Here is a 23,867-nt window from a genome sequence, read left to right as displayed (position 1 = left end):
GACCTTGGGGCCTTTACACTCCCTGGAATGTTCCACCTCAATATTCACATGGCTGGCTTTTCATCATTCAGGTCTTAGCTTAAATGTCACCTCCTCAGAGAATCCTTCCCTGATCACTCAAACTAAAGTAGTCACCTAGACCCTTTCTATCATACCACTCTTAATTCTCCACATAGCAGTTAGCACCATTTAATATTTTCCATATCTTTTTATTTGTCTCTCTCACTGGGGTGTTTATGTTATTCATTCAGCATTATATCCCAGCACCTGGAATAGTGCCTGGTGTAAGAGGAGATACTCAATAGGTATTTATTAATGAAATGGGTATATGCTAATTTAATAGAAAGGAAAAAAGGCACAAAACTAAAAAATTATATGACCAGAATAGTCGCTACTTACTGAATTGAAAATACATTATACTTGGATGGCTTATAATTACAACCCACAAATTGATTTCTGAGAGAAAAACAGTTAAGGAAAATCTCTTAAAATGAAACAAAAATGACTGAACTGCAAGATGGCTGAATAGGAACAGCTCCAGTCTGCAGCTCCCAGCATGATTGATGCAGAAGATGGGTAATTTCTGCATTTCCAACTGAGGTACCTGGTTCATCTCATTGGGACTGGTTGGACAGTGGATACAGCCCACAGAGGGCGAGCTGAAGCATGACAGGGCATCACCTCACCCGTGAAGCACAAGGGGTTGGGGGATTTCCCCCTTTCCTAGCCAAGGGAAGCCGTGACAGACTGCACCTGGAAAATCAGTACACCTCTGCCCAAATACTGCACTTTTCCCATGGTCTTAGCAACTGGCAGACCAGGAGATTCTCTCCCGTGCCTGGCTCGGTGGGTCCCACGCCCATGGAGCCTTGCTCACGCTAGCGCAGCAGTCTGAGACTGACCTCAATCAATTCGCGGCTCTCAGCTCTGAAGGCTGTGAGACCCGATTTCCCACTGCATCCTCGTGGGGGGAGGGGCATCTGCCATTGCTGAGGCTTGAGTAGGTAAACAATGTGGCCAGGAAGCTCGAACTGGGCAGAGCCCACTACAGCTCAACAAGGCCTACTGCCTCCATAGACTTCACCTCTGTGGGCAGGGCATAGCTGAACAAAAGGCAGCAGACAACTTCTGCAGATTTAAACATCCCTGTCTGATAGCTCTGAAGACAGGAGTGGTTCTCCCAACACTGGGAGGCACCTCCCAGTAGGGGCCGACTGACACCTCATACAAGCAGGTGCCCCTCTGGGACGAAGCTTCCAGAGAAAGGATCAGGCAGCAATATTTGCTGTTCTGTAATATTTGCTGTTCTGCAGCCTCTGCTGGTGATACCCAAGCAAACAGGGTCTGGAGTGGACCTCCAGCAAACTCCAACAGACCTGCAGCTGAGGGACCTGTTAGAAGGAAAACTAACAAACAGAAAGGAATAGCATCAACATCAACAAAAAGGACATCCATACCAAAACCCCATCTGTAGGTCACCAACATCAAAGACCAAAGTTAGATAAAACCACAAAGATGGTGAGAAACCAGAGCAGAAAAGCTGAAAATTCTAAAAACCAGGGCGCCTCTTCTCCTCCAAAGGGTCGCAGCTCCTCACTAGCAACGGAACAAAGCTGGATGGAGAATGACTTTGACAAGTTGCCAGAAGAAGGCTTCAGAAGGTCGGTAATAAACTTCTCTGAGCTAAAGGAGGATGCTTGAACCCATCGCAAGAAAGCTAAAAACCTTGAAAAAAGATTAGATTAATGGCTAACTAGAATAAACAGTGTAGAGAAGACTTTAAATGACCTGATGGAGCTGAAAACCATGGCACGAGAACTTCATGACACATGCACAAGCTTCAATAGCCGATTCGACCAAGTGGAAGAAAGGATATCAGTGATTGAAGATCAAATTAATGAAATAAAGCAAAAAGACGAGATTAGAGAAAAAAGAGTAAAAAGAAATGAACAAAACCTCCAATAAATATGGGACTATGTGAAAAGAATCTGCATTTGACTGGTGTAACTGAAAGTGAAGGGGAGAATGGAACCAAGTTGGAAAACACTCTTCAGGATATTATCCAGGAGAACTTCCCCAACCTAGCAAGGCAGGCCAACATTCAAATTCAGGAAATACAGAGAACACCACAAAGATACTCCTTGAGAAGAGCAACCCCAAGACACATAATTGTCAAATTCACCAAAGATGAAATCAAGGAAAAAATGTTAAGGGCAGCCAGAGAGAAAGGTCGGGTTACCCACAAAAGGAAGCCCATCAGACACAGTGCATCTCTCAGCAGAAACCCTGTATGCCAGAAGAGAGTGGGGGCCAATATTCAACATTCTTAAAGAAAAGAATTTTCAAGGCAGAATTTCATATCCAGCCAAACTAAGCTTCATAAGTGAAGGAGAAATAAAATCCTTTACAGACAAGCAAATGCTGAGAGATTTTGTCACCACCAGGCCTGCCTTACAAGAGTTCCTGAAGAAAGCACTAAACATTGAAAGAAACAATCAGTACCAGCTACTGCAAAAACATGCCAAATTGTAAAGACCATCGATGTTATGAAGAAACTGCATCAATTAATGGGCAAATAACCAGTTATCATCATAATGACAGGATCAAATTCACACATAACAATATTAACCTTAAATGTAAACGGGCTAAATGCCCCAATTAAAAGACACAGACTGGCAAATTGGATAAAGAGTCAAGACCCATCAGTGTGCTGTATTCAGGAGACCTATCTCACGTGCAGAGACACACATGGGCTCAAAATAAAGGGATGGAGGAAGATCTACCAAGCAAATGGAAAGCAAAAAAACATACATATGTATCCAATACAGGAGAACCCAGATTCATAAAGCAAGTCCTTAGAGACCTGCAAAGAGACTTAGACTTCCACAAAATAGTAATTGGAGACTTTAATACCCCATTGTCAATATTAGACAGATCAACAAGACAGAAGGTTAACAAGGATATCCAGGACTTGAACTCAGCTCTGCACCAAGCAGACCTAATAGACATCTACAGAACTCTCCACTCCAAATCAACAGAATATACATTTTTCTCAGCACCACATTGCACTTATTCTAAAAGTGACCACATATTTGGAAGTAAAGCACTCCTCAGCAAACGTAAAAGAACAGAAATCACAACAAACTGTCTCTCAGACCACAGTGTAATCAAATTAGAACTCAGGATTAAGAAACTCACTCAAAACCACACAACTACATGGAAACTGAACAACCTGCTTCTGAATGACTACTGGGTAAATAATGAAATGAAGGCAGAAATAAAGATGTTCTTTGAAACCAATGAGAACAAAGAAACAATGTACCAGAATCTCCAGAACACATTTAAAGCAGTGTGTTGAGGGAAATTTATAGCACCAAATACCCACAAGAGAAAGCAGGAATGATCTAAAATCAACACCCTAACATCACAATTAAAAGAACTAGAGAAGCAAGAGCAAACAAATTTAAAAGCTAGCAGAAGGCAAGAAATAACTAAGATCAGAGCAGAACTGAAGGAGAGAGAAACACAAAAAACCCTTCAAAAAATCAATAAATCCAGGAACTGGTTTTTTGAAAAGATCAACAAAATTGTTAGACTGCTAGCAAGACCAGTAAAGAAGAAAAGAGAGAAGAATCAAATAGATGCAATAAAAAATGATAAAGGGGATATCATCACCGATCCCACAGAAATACAAACTACCAAAATGTCTCTACGCAAATAAATTAGAAAATCTAGAATAAATGGATAAATTCCTGGACACATACACCCTCCCAAGACTAAACCAGGAAGAAGTTGAATCTCTGAATAGACCAATAACAGGCTCTGAAATTGAGGCAATAATTAACAGCTTACCAACCAAAAAAAGTCCAAGACCAGATGGATTCACAGCCGAATTCTACCAGAGGTACAAGGAGGAACTGGTACCATTCCTTCTGAAACTATTCCAATCAACAGAAAAACGAGGAATCCTCCCTAACTCATTTTATGAGGCCAGCATCATCCTGATACCAAAGCCTGGCAGAGACACGACAAAAAAAGAAAATTTTAGACCAATATCCCTGATGAACATCGATGCAAAAATGATCAATAAAATACTGGCAAACCGAACTCAGCAGCACACCGAAAAGCTTATCCACCACAATCAAGTGGGCTTCATCCCTGGGATGCAAGGCTGGTTCAACATATGCAAATAAATAAACGTAATTCATCATGTAAACAGATCCATCAACAAAAACCACATGATTATCTCAATAGATGCAGAAAAGGCCTTTGACAAAATTCAACAGCACTTCGTGTTAACAACTCTCAATAAACTAGGTATTGATGGGACATATCTCAAAATAATAAGAGCTATTTACGACAAACCCACAGCCAATATCATACTGAATGGGCAAAAACTGGAAGCATTCCCTTTGAAAACTGGCACAAGGATGCCCTCTCTCACCCCTCCTATTCAACATAGTGTTGGAAGTTCTGGCCAGGGCAATCAGGCAAGAGAAAGAAATAAAGGGTACTCAATTAGGAAAAGAGGAAGTCAAATTGTCCCTGTTTGCAGATGATATGATTGTATATTTAGAAAACCCCATCGTCTCAGCCCAAAGTCTCCTTAAGTTGATAAGCAACTTCAGCAAAGACTCAGGATACAAAATCAACGTGCAAAAATCACAAGCATTCCTATATATCAATAACAGACAAACAGAGACCCAAATCATGAGTGAACTCCCATTCACAATTGCTACAAAGAGAATAAAATACCTAGGAATCCAACTTACAAGGGATGTGAAGGACCTCTTCAAGGAGAACTACAAACCACTGCTCAACGAAATAAAAGAGGACACAAACAAATGGAAGAACATTCCATGCTCATGGATAGGAAGAATCAATATCGTGAAAATGGCCATACTGCCCAAGGTACTTTACAGATTCAATGCCATCCCCGTCAAGCTACCAATGACTTTCTTTGCAAAATTGGAAAAAACTACTTTAAAGTTCGTATGGAACCAAAAAAGAGCCCACATAGCCAAGACTATCCTAAGCAAAAAGAACAAAGCTGGAGGCATCACACTACCTGACTTCAAACTACATTACAAGACTACAGTAACCAAAACAGCATGGTACTGGTACCAAAACAGATGTATAGACCAATGGAACAGAACAGAGGCCTCAGAAATAAAACCACACATCTACAACCATCTGATCTTTTGCAAACCTGACAAAAACAAGAAAGAGGGGAAGGATTCCCTATTTAATAAATGATGCTGGGAAAACTGGCTAGCCATATGCAGAAAGCCGAAACTGGATCCCTTCCTTACACCTTATACAAAAAGTAATTCAAGATGAATTAAAGACTTAAATGTTAGACCTAAAACCATAAAAACCCTAGAAGAAAACCTAGGCAATACCATTCAGGATATAGGCATGGGCAAAGACTTCATGACTTTTTTTTTTTTTTTTTTAAGATGGAGTCTTGCTCTGTCACTCAGGCTGGAGTACAATGGCACGATCTCGACTCACTGCAACCTCCGCTTCCCTGGCTCAAGCGATTCTCCTGCCTCAGCCTCCCCAGTAGTTGGGATTACAGGCACACACCACCACGCCCAGCTAATTTTTGTATTTTTCATAGAGACAAGCTTTCACCGTGTTGGCCAGGATGGTCTCAATCTCCTGACCTCGTGATCCACCTGCCTCGGCCTCCCAAAGTGCTGGGATTACAGGCGTGAGCTACTGTGCCCGGCCAAAGACTTCATGACTAAAACACCAAAAGCAATGGAAACAAAAGCCAAAATTGACAAATGGGATCTAATTAAACTAAAGAGCTTCTGCACAGCAAAAGAAACTACCATCAGAGTGAACAGGCAATCTACAGAATGGGAGAAAATTTCTGCAATCCATCCATCTGACAAAGGGCTAATACACAGAATCTACGAAGAACTTAAACAAATTTACAAGAAAAAAACAACCCCATCAAAAAGTGGGCAAAGGATATGAATAGACACTTCTCAAAAGAAGACATTTATGCAGCCAACAGACACATGAAAAAATGCTCATCATCACTGGTCATCAGAGAAATGCAAATCAAAGCCACAATAAGATACCATCTCACGCCAGTTAGAATGGCGATTAAAAAGTCAGGAAACAACAGATGCTGAAGAGGATGTGGAGAAATAGGAACACCTTCACACTGTTGGTCGGAGTGTAAATTAGTTCAACCACTGTGGAAGACAGTGTGGTGATTCCTCAGGGATCTAGAAGTAGAAATACCATTTGACCCAGCCGATCCCATTACTGGGTATATACCCAAAGGATTATAAATCATGCTACTATAAAGACACATGCACACATATGTTTACTGTGGCACTATTCACAATAGCAAAGACTTGTAACCAACCCAAATGTCCATTAATGACAGACTGGATTAAGAAAATGTGGCCCATATACACCATGGAATACAATGCAGCCATAAAAAGGGGTGAGTTCATGTCCTTTGCAGGGACATGAATGAAGCTGGAAACCATAATTCTTAGCAAACTATCACAAGGACAGAAAACCAAACACCACATGTTCTCACTCATAGATGGGAACTGAACAATGAGAACACTTGGATACAGGGCGGGGAACATGACACACCAGGGCCTGTTGCGGGGTAGGGAGCTGGGGGAGGGATAGCATTAGGAGAAATACCTAATGTAAATGAGTTGATGGGTGCAGCAAACCAACATGGCACATGTATACCTATGTAACAAACCTGCTTGTTGTGCACATGTACCCTAGAACTTAAGGTATAAATAAATAAATAAATAAATATGAAACAAAACAAGCCGGGCACTTTAGTATTTGTAAGTCACTCTCAAATTCAACAGGATCATTACATAAAGGTAATGAGTGGATGGAAGGAGTTGAGAGACACAATCATGAATATAATTTTAGCTTTTCACTCCCTAGGAAGCAGACTCAGAAAAATAAGAATACAAAATTTAGCTTTTCAAAGATTTTTCTGAATACAGTCCTTACAGCTTAAGGAAATCCATGTAATAAAAAGACATGTCCTATCTAATTAAAACTCATTTAAAAGATATGCATTGTGATGACAAAAGAAAATTTTACAAATATGAGTACACACTTTACAGTACCAGAAAATAGGAAAGAGTGCCATCAAAGAACCAGAAACAAAAATTTCTGTAACATATAATGGAGAACATCAATCAAAGCTGAGAGGCTCTAACCAAACATAGGCAAAAGACTGTATTTAATCCTTAGCCATACTAAATAGTCCAGTTTTCCTGAAAAACAAACCAACCACCCCAAGCTCAGAAACAAGAAATGGTCATGATAGAAAATATTGAGATACGTGAGATTTTAAGACCATGCTGGCAACCCACTCTATACACATAGAGCTTTTTAGCTGCAGTGTTTGCCAATAGGCACAAAATATGCAGCATCATTTTTTTAATTAATTTTTAAAAATACATACTTTATTCCAGCTTGGGCAACAAAGTGAGACTCTGTCTGGAGGAAAAAAAAAAGATACACATTTTAACAGGAGAAAAAGACAAGTATTAATATAAAGAACCTACTATAAATATGACATTAAAAAAGATTAACTAAAGGTATTCTCTGGAAAATGCAATGGATGATCTGTATGCCAGTAAATGAATTCATGCTACAAATAAGAGTGTAGGAACACAAATAGTACAGATAGATCCAAATAATAAATAACTTGGTAAATAAAATTCATCAGAGGTAAAAAGCAATGTAAGTTGTTAAAGTACAATTTAATTACAAATATTTGAAACATATTTGCATTCCCAGCCTACAAATTAGTTACAAACCTTTTACAGAAAAGTCCCAAAGAATCAATAGAGACATTTGAATACAGCTGGTGGGTAAAGGGAAGACACATAGATATGTGATATTTACAAGTATCGGTAAAATTTAGCTTGTGGCTATAATGTTTTTCATTATAAACCCTTTCACTTTTGTTGTATATTTGTGATGGGCTTCAGGACATGGTAATCCCCAAATATTTTAAGCTGAAGGAATGTGGGAAAACAACAGAAGCAGGAAGGTAACCTTCACCTTCCTCCATCTCCTCCTCTGTAGCAGGACATAAAACCTTCCCAGGTTTTATGGGTTTTCTTAACTCTTCCAGAAGCAAGTCATAAGACCCTCATGTGACAGGTTCCTAGAGGAAAGGAGCCAAAGACACAGAGAGACCAAGAAGAATCTGAACAAACGGGTCTAAATTACCCCCCATTTATTACCATTAGATCATACCCGCTTTGTCCAATTCTATTGCTCCCCAATTATCTACTTCATTATCACATCTAGCATAAAAATATACAAGTTTAACTGTTTCTTCAGGTTTTCATTTCTTTATGAAGCCTTCTGTGTCACATAAAACTTAAGAAAACACTGATTATGCTTTTCTCTTGTTAATATGTCTTTTGTTATAGGGACTTTAGCCATGAACCTAGGACAGGTGAGGAAAAGACTTTTTCCTCCCCTATAATTGCTTACATTTTTTTTTTTTAAAAAAAAACCTTTAAATTATTTCAGTGAAGCTGCTGTCTCAAAGTTCAATACTGGGCAATAGTGAAAAGTTAAGTAGGTGACAGCAAAGAGACTACAGAAAAACCCAACATGTATTGTTAGCACTGTTTTACATATAATGACCATCTCATCACAATAAATCTAAGAGCTAGATGGTGCTATCTCAATTACACACACGTGCACATGCATGCACATACATAAACACACGTGCACATGCATGCACACATACATGCACACACCTGAGGCGCAGAGACTAACTTAACCAAGTTACTTGAGTATCAGTGAATATTAAAAGCCTGAGATAAAAATCTGTGTACAGGTTTTTAAATCCACCTGAAATCTAAAAACATTTATCATTTATTTTCTACAGATATCCAAGAAAGTGACTCTATCTCTGCTTTACTTGGGGTGGCGCTTTAAATAATGAGAGCAATGTGAAATATACTTTGCAAAATATAATAACATACAATAATTATACAAAATACAAATAACTTAAGTGTCAAATTCTTTATAATTTTCAACATTATCTGACTTATATTTTGTCTTACTTGAATTAGTTATTTGTATACACCTTTTACATTTCAAGTAATTCACTTGAAATTAGGATCTAGATCCGATTCATTTCTACATTCTTTGAAACAGGGCCTTGAATAGTAGTTATTTAATAAACATTTACTTAAGGAAAGAATGTGATCCTCACAATAAATATGCAAGATGGCTAGGACAACTGTTCACATTATTCTTATTAAATAGTTGCAGGAATGGAGGCAGAACATATTCTGATGCTATTACTCAGCTAAATAGCTCATTTGTTGAAACAGGGCTCCAATCTTTTCCCATTATACCCTGACTCAAAAAAAAAAAGACACTAACCCTGATTCTCCAATTGAGGGTCTGACAGGGTGTCCAAAGGAAAAAGCTTTAGTTATATTATTTTTTGAGTGTTTGGGAAATCCTGAAATATGGATCTTAATGTAAATATAAAGTGTTTGAAAATGTCTCAACTTCTGTTTCATTGCAACAGAATGGTAGAAGGAAAATGAAAGTGCTTCTTCAAAATGCTAAACGTGGTTATAAGTTACCTAAAACTCAAGAAAAACAGAATTTGAAATATAACAGCTAGCATTTATACTCAGCTTTTTGGAACAACTCCATGCGTATGTTATTTTTTGTGATTTTTCATAATATCCAGTGAGAGATTACTATTATTCCCATTTCATTAATGAAGAAGCTTCAGAGACAGTTAAGCGTTAAAGTTAGTAGGTGGCTAAATTGGGATTTGAAACAACCTAAGTCATGCTTTTTGCAGTTTACTATGCTGTTCCTTACAGAGAATTAGTAAATAGTTTTCTAATTGGTCTCTCTTCACTTCCATTCCATCCTATAAAAGACAACCAGAGTAATTCTTCTGAAATAAAAATTTGATCATGTGGCTTCTCTGCTTAAAATCTTTCAATGGATCCGTGTACCCTACAAGATAAAATCCACCAGAACCCTTGGCACAGTATACATAACACTTCAAAACCTAAATCCTTTAAGATTTCCCCCTTATTATGTCTCCATCCTCATCTACTTCTTCTCTTTACATTATTTTATTTTTCAGGATCTAGGGCTGACAATCTTCTCTTTACCTTCTTTCCCTAAGTTATTCCAAATGATCTGCAGTCCCTCCTCTTGTCTGCAATGAGGCCCCTTTTCCTACTATGCACCCAACTCATCAACCTATAACCCATCCTTCAAATTTTAACTCAGAAATCAATGAATCCCCTTTCTCAGCCTTCCTAGCTCCTTTCTCTAGATAATCATTTCCTCTTGTATGCTACATTTATATCTGACCCATATTTATGGCATTTAAATACCATATTAAAATTATTTGTTTACACACCTTTTCTCTCTATTTGATAGTGAAGTCCTAAGGGATGTCTCATTCATGTTTACAACTCTGGGATCCAGTATACTGCCTGACAGTAGCAGGCATCAGATCCATGTTTGCTGAGCTGAATTTAAATATACTCAGAAAGTACACAAATGTTAACATAGGATTTGGATATTACAAAATATAAATGTTTCAAAGGGGAAAAAAGCCTAAAACCCTTTCACTGAATTGTGTACCACAATGGCAGTTGCCCTGAAGGTCCCTGTTAGCATTCTGTGCCCCAGGTGGGTCTCCAGAAGGTTCATTACTTTCATATTACCACTGTGGCAATTTATTAATGAGCTCAGTAAAAGCAAGACAAATTGAAATGACAGCCCTGGCAACTAACATCTCTTATTTATCACTAGAGCTAGTCTCTCACTAGCAGTGCCATGGATAAGCCTTCTTCAATGCAAAACAATTTTTATGGAGCATCTTCTAAGAGATCTGCAAACACTGTGATCGGCACTAAAGAAAATCCAAAAAAGTATAACTCCTCATTAAGGTAGGCAAAAGTTGTGTTCTTGAAAAATAACTCAATTGAAAAACATAGCTATCTGTTAAAAGTTACAGTCAAGGATTCATTATATGATTCATCAATTATGGGTCAGCTGCCTATCTAACTGAAGTACCACCACGACTCTTCTACCTTCACCATGATGAAGGCAGGCATTACAAGAATTTGCATGAGAAGGAAACCAAGAGCCACAACTAGGCATTCTGGCAGAAGTCTGTAAAAGTAAAGCCTCCACCCCTGCAAAGGTTTGAAGGCCGAAGGCTTCTTGGCACCACAGCATCCCTACTTAAGGCTGATCTCTTGAGATAAAGCCAAATCATAAGCTGTTAACATAGCAAAAGTAAACTTTACAGTAAAACTAGACACAAATATGCTCTAAATGAGAGAAAGACAAATGGCAGGAAAACCTGAGGATGGAGGAAGATACTTTGTACTCACCGCTTTGCACTGATGACTATAGTACCTCCAGGAAACATCTCTATTTTAGTTTCCCAGGGCTGCTGTAACAAAGTACTCTAAACTGAGTATCTTAAAACAACAGAAATTTATTCTCCCATAGTTGTGGAGGCCAGAAGTCCAAAATCAAGGTGTTAGTAGAGTCATGCTCTCTCTGAAGGTCCTTCCCCGTCTCTTCTATCTTCTAGTAGCTGCCAGGAAACTAATACAGATTTTGGTACCAAGAGTGGTGCACTACTCTAACAAATACTTAAAAATAAATAAGTGGCTTTGGAATGGGGTAACTAATGGGTAGGGGCTGAAAGAATTTTGAGATGCTTGACAGAAAAAGTCTAAATTTCCTCGAAGAGATAGTTGGTAGAAATATGAGCACTAAAGATGCTTCTGGTAGAGCCTTCAAAGGAAATGATCAATATGTTGTTGGACACCTGGGGAAAGGCAATCCTTGTTATGTAGCAGCAGAAAACTTGTCTGAATTATGTTGAGCCACTAGGTGAAAAGTACAACTTATAAGTGATAAACTTGGACATTTAGCTGAGGAGATTTCTAAGCAAAGTGTGGAAGTATGGCCTGGGTTCTCCTTGGTGCTTATAGTAAAATGTGAGAGGAAAGAAATAAATTGAGGAATGAACTATTAATATTAAGCAAAAAAGGAACAGCACTTGGTAATTTAGAAAATTCTCTGCCTATCCAGATAGTGTGCTCTGGAAACAGGGCCAGGGCAAGGGTATAGCTGGACAATCATTTGCATGTGATTCATAAACCCAGTCAATCATCTCTGCAAAAGCCAGGAATAGAGATACAGTTATGTAGCAAAGATATGTGGAGAACATTCTTGTTAGATGGATTGGACCTGCATTGCACAGGAGACTGACAAGGTTTGTGAGAATTTCATACCAGCAAAAGTACTACCAGCCATGACTAAAATGGACAGAGATGGAATGATATGCAGGACGACTGGCTCTGAGGACAAAGCCACAGATAGAGAGGTCTGGGCCAATGAGACGTTCTCAGGCTAAAGCGGTAGGGCCACCCCAGCAGTCCAGAGGACAGAGAATCAAGCCAGAGAGAATTATTCTCAGGCTCTGAAATCTAATGCAGTTTTCCCTGCTGGGTTGTGAACTTGCTTTAGACCAGTGACTCCCTTATTCTTTCCATTTTCTCCCTTTCATAATGGCAATGTCTTTCCTATGACTATCTTACCATTGTATCTTGGAAGCAAATAGCAACTTGTTTTCTAGGCTTCATAGCAGATGGGAATAAATTTTGTTTCAGGAAGGACTATACCCAGAGGCTCACTCATATCTGATTTAGATTATATAAAAAATGAAATTAGGAACTTTTTGAGTTGATTATATTTAGATGGGATTTTGGACTTAGAGTTGATGCTGGAAGGAGTTGAGACTTTTGGAGATGTTGGGATGGGGTGGATATATTTTGCACATGAGAAGAACATAAATTTTAGGGGGACAGAATTGTGAACTGTGTTAAATTGTGTCCCTAAAATTGTGTGCCCCTGCTACCTGTGAATTGCCCTTACTTGGAAATAGGGTCTTTGCAGATATAAGCAAGTTAAGATGAGGTCATTAGGGTAGGCCATGATCCAATGTGACTGGTGTACTTAAGAGTTAAAGACCATATGAAAACAGAGATACACAGGGAGAACACAATATGACATCAAAGCCAGAGACTGGAGTAATACAACTGCAAGCCCAGGAACACCAAGGACTGAGCTAGGAAAAGGCAAGAAAAGATTCTACCCAGAGTCTCTGAGGGAGCATGGCCTAGTTAATACCTTAATTTTAGACTTCTAGCCTCCAGACTGAGAAAATAAATTTCTGTTGTTCTAAGCCAACCAATTTGTGGTACTTTGTTACAGCAACCCTAGAAAACTAAAACACCTCTTAATACTAGCTAATATCTATTTAAGACTTAGTACATACCAGGCATGGTATTAAGTGCTTTACACTGGTGACCGCATTTAAACTTCACCACAACCCCCTGAGGAAAAGAAATAACTTTCTACTAAACCACTCTTTACTAAACACACTAAACTTTCTCTTATGTACCATGTGTTATATAATTTGTCTGGTCTTTGTCCCAGGTTCCTGGCACAGAGCTTCTAAAACCCCTGGAATTTTCCAAGTGATATAAATATCTTTGTTATTCATAAGCCCCTGGGATCACACCTTAGTTTCTGATAGTCAGATGGTTCAATATGTGGGCTAGTGACCAGAAGAACAAACCATATGATTAGAGGGCTGGGGCTTTGAACCAGCCCAACCTCTGGGGCAGGGAGGGGGCCTGAACATTGAGTTATCAATTATGCCTATATAATGAAACCCTAATAAAAACTCTTGACACTGAAGCTCAATGCTGCTTCCTAATTTGTGAACACACTGACATGCTAGAAGGGTGATGTGCCCCAATTCCATGGAAGGAGGGCACAGAAGTTCTGCAATTGAGATTCACTCAGGCCTCACCCTAAGTGTCTCATCTGGCTGTCCCTGATTTGTTATCTTTTATAATAAGCCTGTAATAATAAGAATAGCACTTTCCTGAGTTCTGTGAGTTGTTCCAGTGAATTGTCAAACCTGAAAGGGATCATGGGAACCCCTCAGATTTGTAGCCAGCTGGTCAGAAGTGTGGGTGGCCTGGGGATCTGACTTGAGACTGGCATCTGAAATGGGGCAAGTCTTATTGGGGGCCATGTTCTCATAAACTTGTGGAGTCTGACTCTAACTCTGGGTGGTTGGTGTCAGAACTGAATTGAAATATGTCAGATGTCATCAGAATAGTTGGGGTTAAAACAGAATACCATAATTAAAGTCCTATGGTAGCTCAGTATACTCAATAGTAACCAGTGTTTACTATGAAATAGAAAAACGTGGCCGGGCACGGTGGCTCATGCCTGTAATCCCAGCACTTTGGGAGGCCGAGGTGGGCGGACCACTTGAGGTCAGGAGTTTGAGATCAGCCTGGCCAACATGGCGAAACCCTGTCTCTACTAAAAATACAAAAAAACTTACCCAGGTATGGTGGCGGGGGCCTGTAATCCCAGCTACTCGGGAGACTGAGGCAGGAGAATCTCTTGAACCTGGGAGGCAGAGGTTGCAGTGAGCTGAGACTGTGCCATTGAATTCCAGCCTGGGCAACAGAGCAAGACTCCGTCTCACAAAAAAAAAAAAAAAAAAAGTACTATACAAGATACAAGTCACTTAGTCTTTCAGATCTTTGACTTTCATATAACCACTCTTTCATACATTATATATTAATCAACATAAACTTTTCCTCATCTGTAGAATTGGGCTTTTCATTATTTCTCTTAATAATTTTGAGCTGATGAATGGTGACATGACTATTAGAAAAAAGAGGTAAGGTACTTGCCAGGTATTTGGGGATTGGGACTTATTTGCTCACGCAAGGCAAGGACACAATCCCCAGTAGGAGGACCCATGGCCTGCTTTAATCACTCCTCACTGACCCCTTATTATAGCAAGCACCAACTGCATTGTGGGCAGGCAGCGGTTGAAGGAGTTTTACCAGAGTTTATGTACATGTGTTTAGAGGAAGTACGTCCAATTCCTTGACTCATGAAATAAAAGTTAATTTTCCAAAAAAATGTTATGTGAACTAAGCCCTATAAATGACTGAAATACATTTTAGAGCCAACATATTTAGTGCAAAACCAATTCAAACAGAAAGTGATTTTCATGATGGTGATTTTTTAATGTCTCATCTCTAACTAGACTTTAAGCTCCTTGAAAGCAGGAACTATGCTTATAGCTATCTCTATCTCAAAAACCAACTCACCTGGATAGGAAAGGAGGTGCAGATTCAGAGCACACAATTTGTTTAGCTTTGTTAACACATGTTTTGGTGACTTCTACATGCTAGGCCAATGCTAGAAATATAAAAATGAAAGACGTGGTCCTTGTTTTTGACAAGAGCGCATAATCTAAAGGAGTCCGAAAATAAAGTTCATATCTTTTTAATGGAACATATCTTGTGCTATGTTTTTGATATCTGAACAAGGTAAACTGGTGTATAAGAAGAGAAGAAAACCATGAAGCATACTCAGTACTTTTCCAATGCCATCTTGACACAGGTTGGAACCAGGACTAATACCATCAACTTTTGGTGTAATGGAAGGCAGAAATCTTAGAGAGAACACAGATTACATTCTTTATCTTGGATTAATTACTTAATCTGTTTAGTCTCATCTTCTTTAATTGTCAAATGGGGATGAATAAAGTCATTTATTGGCATAGATTGAAAAGATTAAACCAATAGCATGCCTGGCCAAAAGAATAATACTAAATAAATGGTAACCATTATTACTATTATTACCACCATCATCATCATCAATACCGTATTTCAAATTTCAAGAGTGCATGCAGTCACAAAATGACGAATGTTATATAATTCCTCTTATATGAGGTTCCTAGTGTAGTCAAATTCAGAGATACAAAGTAAGAGTAGTGGTTGCAGGGGTTGGAGGAAGTGGAAAATGAGGAGTTATTGTTTAGTGGGTACAGTTTTAATTGGGGAAGATGAAAGCATCCTGGAAGTGGATGGTGGTGATGGTTGCATAACAATGTGAATGTACTTAATGCCACAGAACTATACATTTAAAAATGGTTAAAATAGGCCCAGCACTTTGGGTGGCTGAGGTAAGAAGATCACTTTGGCCCAGGAGTTCAAGACTAGCTTAGACAACATAGCAAGACGCCATTTCTACAAAAACAACAAAAAAAAGAAGATGAAATAATAAATTTTGTTATATATACATTTTATAACACACAGACACAAAATTCAATAGGGCATGGCTAAATGCTCACAGCAAAAAAAAGGCTGGGGACCGGGCGCGGTGGCTCATGCCTATAATCCCAGCACTTTGGGAAGCCAAGCTAGGCGGACCACTTGAGGCCAGGAGTTCAAGACCAGCCTGGCCAACATGGTGAAACCCTATCTCTACTAAAAATACAAACAAAAATTAGCCAGGTGTGGTGTCAGGCACCTGCAGTCCCAGCTATTCGGGAGGCTGAGGCAGGAGAATTGCTTAAACCCGGGAGGCAGAGGTTGCTGTGAGCCAACATTGCACCACTGAACTCCAGCCTGGGTGACAGAGCAAGACTCCATCACAAAAAAAAAAAAAAAAAAAAAAAAAAGCTAGGGAACAAAAGGACTGGAGATTGACATCATTAAGCAATTAAGCAATCAATGATAAGTCTTGAGAGAGCAGAACCATCTACAGATGATATGAACAGATAAATAATCTTAAACTGGCAGCATTAAGTCAAAGAGATATACCTATATCTGGTTTTAGGAAACATTATTTGCATAATTCTAACATACTTTATGTGGAATACAGAGAAGGAAGAAGACAAGGAGAAAGTGAGGGAAGGGAAGGAAGGGAAAGAAGAAAAGGAAACAAGGGAAGGGAAGGAAGGGAAAGAAGAAAAGGAAACAAGGGAAGGGAAGAAGAAGAAAGAGAAAGCATGAAGGAATTAAAGGAAAGAAGAAAAAGAAATACTGCAAATATGAAACAACTGCTTTAAGTGACTTGGTGCTTTGCCATAAAAATGTACAATAAAAGTGATAAAGTGATGTTGGTGAAGATAGGCAAAGAAATACTCTTTTGCAAAAGTTAAACAAAATCAAACACTAGATTTCCTCAAAATTTTTAGATTTTATAATTATATACTTACAGCTATATAAGCACCTTTACTTTCATATAGGAAAAAAACCCTTGAAACAATTACTATACTAACTCTTTATAACATGAGGCTTCCTAGGAACGCACCTTCTATAATACAGCAAAAGAGACTTTACTGAGATATATCACAGTGCTAAGGGGAAGACGGCATTATGCCAAGGAACTCTACAGAAGTACTGCTTAGAAAATCCAGACACCTGGCACCCTAAAGCCTTTTTTCACTTGGGTATTACCGTCCACCAACAACTAGGTTGGTGGGTTTGGAGGCAGATTTTCATTTCTGGAAAGGGGTAATTCAAACACTCAAGAAGAGTCCTAGGCAGGTAATCTAAACAGAAAGTGAGAATGGAAACCGACATTGCATAATGGGACTGTATGATGCAGTCATTTTTCAAAGGATACTTTTGTTGAGATGAAGAATCCCTGATTTCTGATGATAGGGTAATAGGGAAAACTGGAGAAGATCCTAGCCCACATGAAATCATCTCTTTCATGAAGTGTATACATTTATATTATTGTACTATATTGTATTATAATTTATTTGTATGTCTGATTCCTCTACTAGATTATGAGCCTTGTGGGGTGAGGTTGCTTCATGTTTATTTCTTTATCCCCTAATCTGAATTTTCTGAGAATTAGTCCTAAATCCCTGTTGGATAAAATTGTGGGAGGTTTTGAAATGGGCAAAAGAGATTACTGCATATTCTATCAATGGAACCTGGAGCCTTCCAGGATTACCTGATTGTATAGAGATGTGTTACTTGGTCTCTCTTTAATTAGGCTATTTCACAGCTTTGTCAAGAAAGATCTCAACTTGTTGAAAGCTCATAGTAATGCAAATAATTCCTGTCCACTGAAATGCAAACTGTGCCCAGGTAATGCAATTGATAACTGTCCTATGGGTATTGATGAGTTTTGTCACCATTGGTGAATTAAGTTCAGCATTCCCTGACAATAAATATGTGGTACTTTGGGTCCTCTCTGAGCCATCTTTGTACTATCTTTCTGTTTCCCACATGGATTAATGAGTTAAAATTTTGTTCATTCTATATTTGTGTGAGAGTCCTGATTTTATCTTTTTTTTTTTTAAAGGAAAATTATCCCTCAATCATCCCTAACAAGTTTTAAATTTCATTTAGGGCAGGGACTGTATCTTTCAATGTATCGTAAAAATAAAACTAGATTTGGAAAAGGCCTAGGTTTAATCCTTGCTCAATAAGTACTGATTGTATATGATGCCAGCTAATTTCCAGTGCCATCTTTAATTCTCAGTGGTTCATATATCATATATTAGATGGGATTAATTCCTGCCTTGCCAACTTTCAAAGACCTGTTGTGAGAATCAGATAATAACCTGCAAACATTTGGGTAATCTATAAAGCTCCCTGCTGTGTCATTTGCAAGGCTATCAAAGTGGTTTTCCTACAACACCCAAGGGATAGTCTTTGTTTTCTGCTCAAAACTCTTCACTGACTCCTCTTGCCCACAGAATGACATTTAAACTCCTCAGGATGGTACAAAAATCATCCTCGGATGATCCAGCCCTTGCCTACCCTCTAGCCTCACCTCTAGTCAGCTCTTCTTAATCTTAATACACAGCAGTAATAAACGATTTATACAGTTCCAAACACTGCATATGCTGATTCCTTCCATCTGGATCACCCCCTCTTTCACCTCCTCAGTCTACCTAAAAAATGTCTACTCATCCTTTAAAACCTAATTTGCATAGAATAGAAGCTTTCCTCATACTCTCAGACAAAATCATTATCTCTTCCATGAAGTGTATACATTTATATTATTGTGCTATACTGTATTATAATTTATTTGTGTCTGATTCCTCTACTAGATTATGAGCCTTGAAGGGTAATGCTGCTTCATGTTTATTTCTTTATCCCCTATATCTAACACATGGTGAGTGCTAAATACTGAATAGTTGAAATGAAATGTAAGGGATTAGTGATTATTGTATCTCCATTTTCCTTATAGCAACTAGCATAGAGTTAAGCATACATTAGTGTTTAGTAAATAATCTCCAATTACTATCATTTCTTATAATTATTACTATTAAACCCTAATTCAGGGTGGAAGCTAGAAAAGGGTGTGATGCTAAGGCAAAGGTAAATTGACTGATAATCAAACACTCAGGTCAATCTACTAGACACTTTTTAATAAATAACTTAATTCTCACAATAAACCCAATGATACAGGTATTAATATTCTCATTTTATAAGTGAATAAACTGAGGTACAAATAATTTAACTGGTGTGAAGTCATAGAGCTGGTCGTAAATAGTACAAGTTCTGTTGTAGGGTTTACCCGCATTTGTTGTTTCTGGGGTTTACCTGCACTTTCATACCCTCCACTTCATTTGGCCCTCACAATTCTGCAGGGTACATAGGACAAATGTCAGTTGTTCCTTTATTACAAATGAAGAAAAAAAGATTTAGAGAGTTTATATGACTTATAAAGGTCACACAGCTAGTAATCACTGGATTTAGGATTAGAATATCTTGGTCATGTGACCCTAAATCTTATACTTTTTCCAGAGGGCAAACAGCTTCTCTTGGCAATAAGAGATTACTGAAAGGTCACTCACAAAACTGAAAGAACAGACAAATTCAATTAAAATAAAACAAAACAAGGGTGCTATTTAAAGGATCAGATTCCGAACTTCAATCAAAACAATTTCATTAATAACCCACTTTTAACTTTCTCTGTGCACCTCCCAACACACACAGAGCTTTAATGCAAGTTCACACGAGAACCTGGGTAGGAGGTTTCATTATTTGCATTATCTAAGACACATATTTCAACTCTTAGTATATATGTCATACTCAATATCCAGGGATAGGTCCCCAAAGTGGGGAGAAGTGAGCAAGGAGGCAGTCATATAGTTAGCCTGAAACCAAATACAAAGCTTCTATTTTTATATCTGAGATATGTACAAATATTGATGACTTTCCCAATTTATCCAATCAACATTTATTGACTATGTGTCAGTCCCTGGGCTAGGGTATATAAAGACAGACAGGACTAGAACCATGTTATATGAGAAAGACAAGCAAATACATTAACGATTAACAGAATGTAGTATGTAGTTACCATAGGTATGTTAAAAGTAGTGACCAATTCCATCCAAAGGAATTGAAGAGGCTTCACACAGGAGGTGACTTTTCAATTAGAACTTGGAGAATGCATCGTATCCCAGAGAGGAAAGTTTAGTTAATTCTAAGCAAAGGAAAGTGGAAAAGTAATAAGTAGTGAAAGGGCTTGTATGACGGCCTATGGAAAATGACAGGTGGTTCAAGAATAGGATCTATGGCAAGAAGCAGTGACTGAACTAGAAAACTGGGCTGCAATCAGATGATGAAGAATTTTAAATGCCATTCTAAAATGCCAGGCAGACTAGCGGTTTTTAAGCCTTTTTTGGTCAAAGAACCATCTTCAAACAAATTGTTAGGTAAAACATAACAATAATAAAGACACAGCTTATCTGGTGAAAGGGGAGCAAGGACGCAGAGTCCACCCTGCCTCACCTTGAACCTCCTGGTATCCCTGCACAGAAATCTTAAGTGGTGCTACTATTCAATGTGTGGTCTTCATCAGCAAAATGTTTGTTACCTGTTTGCAAAAAGTACAGAATTTAGAGTAAATACTTGGAAATTTCCTACAGCAATTTAACAGAATAATTTTATGTCATTAAATCTTGTAAGATTTTGAGGTTTATACTTCATCTTTTCAAAAATTTCATCTTTCTAGTAATTCACTTTTATTACACTTACAAAATTATTAGTCTGAGACAAACAGAAAATAAAACTGCCCTTTCACCACATATCATTTAAGGGATGATAAATGCCCTAGAATTTCCGCAAATGATGAGATTTGTAACTTAGAAAGTTAGAAAAATAACTCTAGTGGCATTTTAGAGGGAAAAGACCAACTAGCAAATATAAAGCATAAGCAATATGAAAAAAATAGAAAATTTCAGATGACATAAGGATTACTTTTGTAAATGTTTAGCATCTGGCAAACAATGAATAAAGACTTTTAAGTTCACAGAAAAAGGCGAAAGTAGTCAAGAAAGGCTTAGATATGGAAGTAGATTTTTAGAAAGACATTAAGCCATCAAGGTCCAGACCCAAATTCATTTAGTCAACAAATATTAATATTATTTATTATACTGAAATATCTACTTAAATACTAGGTGCTCGGGATACAATATTGAACAGAAGACATGGTCCCTGCTATTCTGACATATATTAATCAACCAAAAATACAAATATGGTTTCATTTAAAAAACTATTTTAAGTACTACAAAGCAAAGTCACAAGGTACTATGAAATGTGCAACATGGAGATTATTTTGAATAGATTCTGGGAGATCAAGGAAGGATTCCCTAAGGAAGCTATGCCTCCGTTGAAATCTAAACAATGAATAGACAAGGAAGGGGAGAGAGCATTCTAGACAGAGGGAACAATCATAAGAAAAAACCCTGAGGTGGGATGGGCCATGACTAGTCCACAGAACAGAAAGGGTGGTGCATAGAAAGCAGATAGCTCTGCATCCCCATCCCCCACCAACACTCTCACCATGGATCATGTTAGCTCTGCTGATTTAAAATCCTTCAGTGGCTTTCCATTGCACTGATATACAAATGACATTTTCCCTTGTGGTCTACATGACATGGAGCCTACCTTCTGAGCCTCATATGGTGCCATAATCTCCTAGCTAAGTTCCAGTCACATTGGCTCCCTTTTTGATTCTTGAATATATGAGGGTCTTTCCTGTCTCTGAGACTTGGCACATGCTATTTGCTCTGCCTGGGAGTGTCTGCCTCTGACTTTTGGTTTATTCTTTCTAAGCTAAAAAATCACCTCCTCATAGAGCATTACACAACTGCCCTTCCATAGTCACTTTGTTTAAATTTAATGTAAAAATTATATTATTGAGCCTTTAATTTTAAAAGAAAGGAAATTCTGACACAGGCTACAACACAGATGAACCTTGAAGACATGCTGAGTGATATAAGCCAGTGACAAGAGGTAAAACATTGTATGATTCCACTCATATGAGGTGCATGGAGTATTACAGTCAAACTCATAGAGACATAAAGTAGAATGGTGTTGCCATGAGCTGGAGGGAGGGAGGAATGTATGCCATGGGTGCAACTAGCTGGGGCCTATGTCACAAGTGGTAAAGAAATTTACCAAGACAGTTATAGGTAAAGAAAGGCAGATTTGGCTGGGCGCAGTGGCTCATGTCTGTAATCCTAGCACTTTGGGAAGCCGAGACAGGCAGACCATGAGGTCAGGTCGAGACCAGTCTGGCCAACATAGTGAAACCCCGTCTCTACTAAAAATACAAAAAATTAGCCGAGCATGATGGTGTGCACCTGTAATCCCAGCTACTCGGGAGGCTGAGGCAGGAGAATCATGTGAACCCTGGAGGCGGAGGTTGCAGTGAGCTGGTGAGCTGAGATTGCACCATTGCGCTCCTGCCCGGTCGACAGTGCAAGACTCTGTCTCAAAAACAAAACAAAACAAAAAAAAAAAAAAGAAGGCAGATTTATGAGAGAAAGTATGAAAATATGTTGCAAAGGTGCAATAGGCAGCACAGCAGAGAAGGGGCTGTCTACGAAGAGGCAAGGACTGGAGGGAAGTTTTACAGGGTCATGCTGGAGGGGGCTATGAGGACAAGGTAGTTGTGCCAGGGGTTGTTTGTAATTAGTCGTCTCTCAGAACAATTGTTCATTGTTCTCCCCTACCTGTGGGTCCTTCCTCGTTGCTGCTTACTTATTGGGACTCCACAATGTATAATTATTGTTTAATGGATAGAGTTTCGCTTAACAAAATGAAACAAGTTCTGGAGATGGATGGTGATGATGGTTGTGCAGCAATGTGACTATACTTAGTACTGTTAAAAATGGTTGAAATGGTAAATTTTATGTTACATATATTTTACCACAATTTAAAAAATAATTAAAGAAAACATTCTATAAGCTACATTAAGACCAGCAGGAAGCATATAAAGAAGGTAAGGAGCCAAGCACGGTGGCTCACGCCTGTAATCCTAGCAGTTTGGGAGGCTGAGGTGGGAGCATCACTTAAGCCTAGGAGTTCACGACCAGCCCTGGCAACATGGTGAGACCCCATTTCTACAAAATAAAAAAAAAAAATTAGCTGGGTGTGGTGGTGCGCACCTGTGGTTCCAGGTACTCAGGAAGCTGCAGTGAGCCGTGATCACATCACTGCACTCAAGCCTGGGTGACAGAGCAAGATCCTGACTCAGGGGGAAAAAAAAAGAAAGGAATGTAGGGAGAATAGTATAATTATCAGACTTAAAATTTTAAATATTTAACCCTGAAAGCAACGTGGAAAATGATTAAAGGGGACCCAGAGCAGTTGTAGGCAAAGTGTTCGGATGCAACTGCAGTAATTCAGAAGAGAGATGACAGAAGCTTGGACCAGGTTGGTGGCAGTTAAGATTCATTCATTCGGAGGCCAAGGTGGGTGGATCACCTGAGGTCAGGAGTTCGAAACCAGCCTGACCAACACGGTGAAACCCTATCTCTACTAAATATACAAAAACTAGCCAGGCATGATGGCACATGCCTGTAATCCCAGCTACTTGGGAGGCTGAGGCAGGAGAATCGCTTAAACCCAGGGGGTGGAGGTTGCAGTGAGCCAAGATTGTGCCATTGCACTCCAGCC

At 38.8% G+C, this 23,867-nt stretch overlaps 1 protein-coding gene across 15 annotated transcripts in view; it reads right to left on the bottom strand.

Moving 5' to 3' along the window:
- Positions 1-23,867, bottom strand: part of SCMH1 (Scm polycomb group protein homolog 1) — a 243,372-nt gene that overhangs the window by 208,475 nt on the left and 11,030 nt on the right. Inside the window, exon 2 of one of the 15 annotated variants that reach the window (XM_054537259.2) lies at positions 14,468-14,535. The exons of 11 other annotated variants lie outside the window; for them this stretch is intronic. The gene's annotated coding sequence lies outside the window, so the exon portion shown is untranslated. Of the gene's footprint in view, positions 1-14,467; positions 14,536-20,693; positions 20,779-23,867 lie in introns of those variants that run through there. 3 more of the 15 variants (XM_024254580.3, XM_063713073.1, XM_024254599.3) reach the window with 3 other exon arrangements.

The sequence above is a fragment of the Pongo abelii genome, chromosome 1 (assembly GCF_028885655.2).
Source record: "Pongo abelii isolate AG06213 chromosome 1, NHGRI_mPonAbe1-v2.0_pri, whole genome shotgun sequence".
NCBI lineage: Eukaryota > Metazoa > Chordata > Mammalia > Primates > Hominidae > Pongo > Pongo abelii.
Note: the sequence above shows the minus strand (reverse complement) of the source record. Positions and strands in the feature narration are given on the sequence as shown.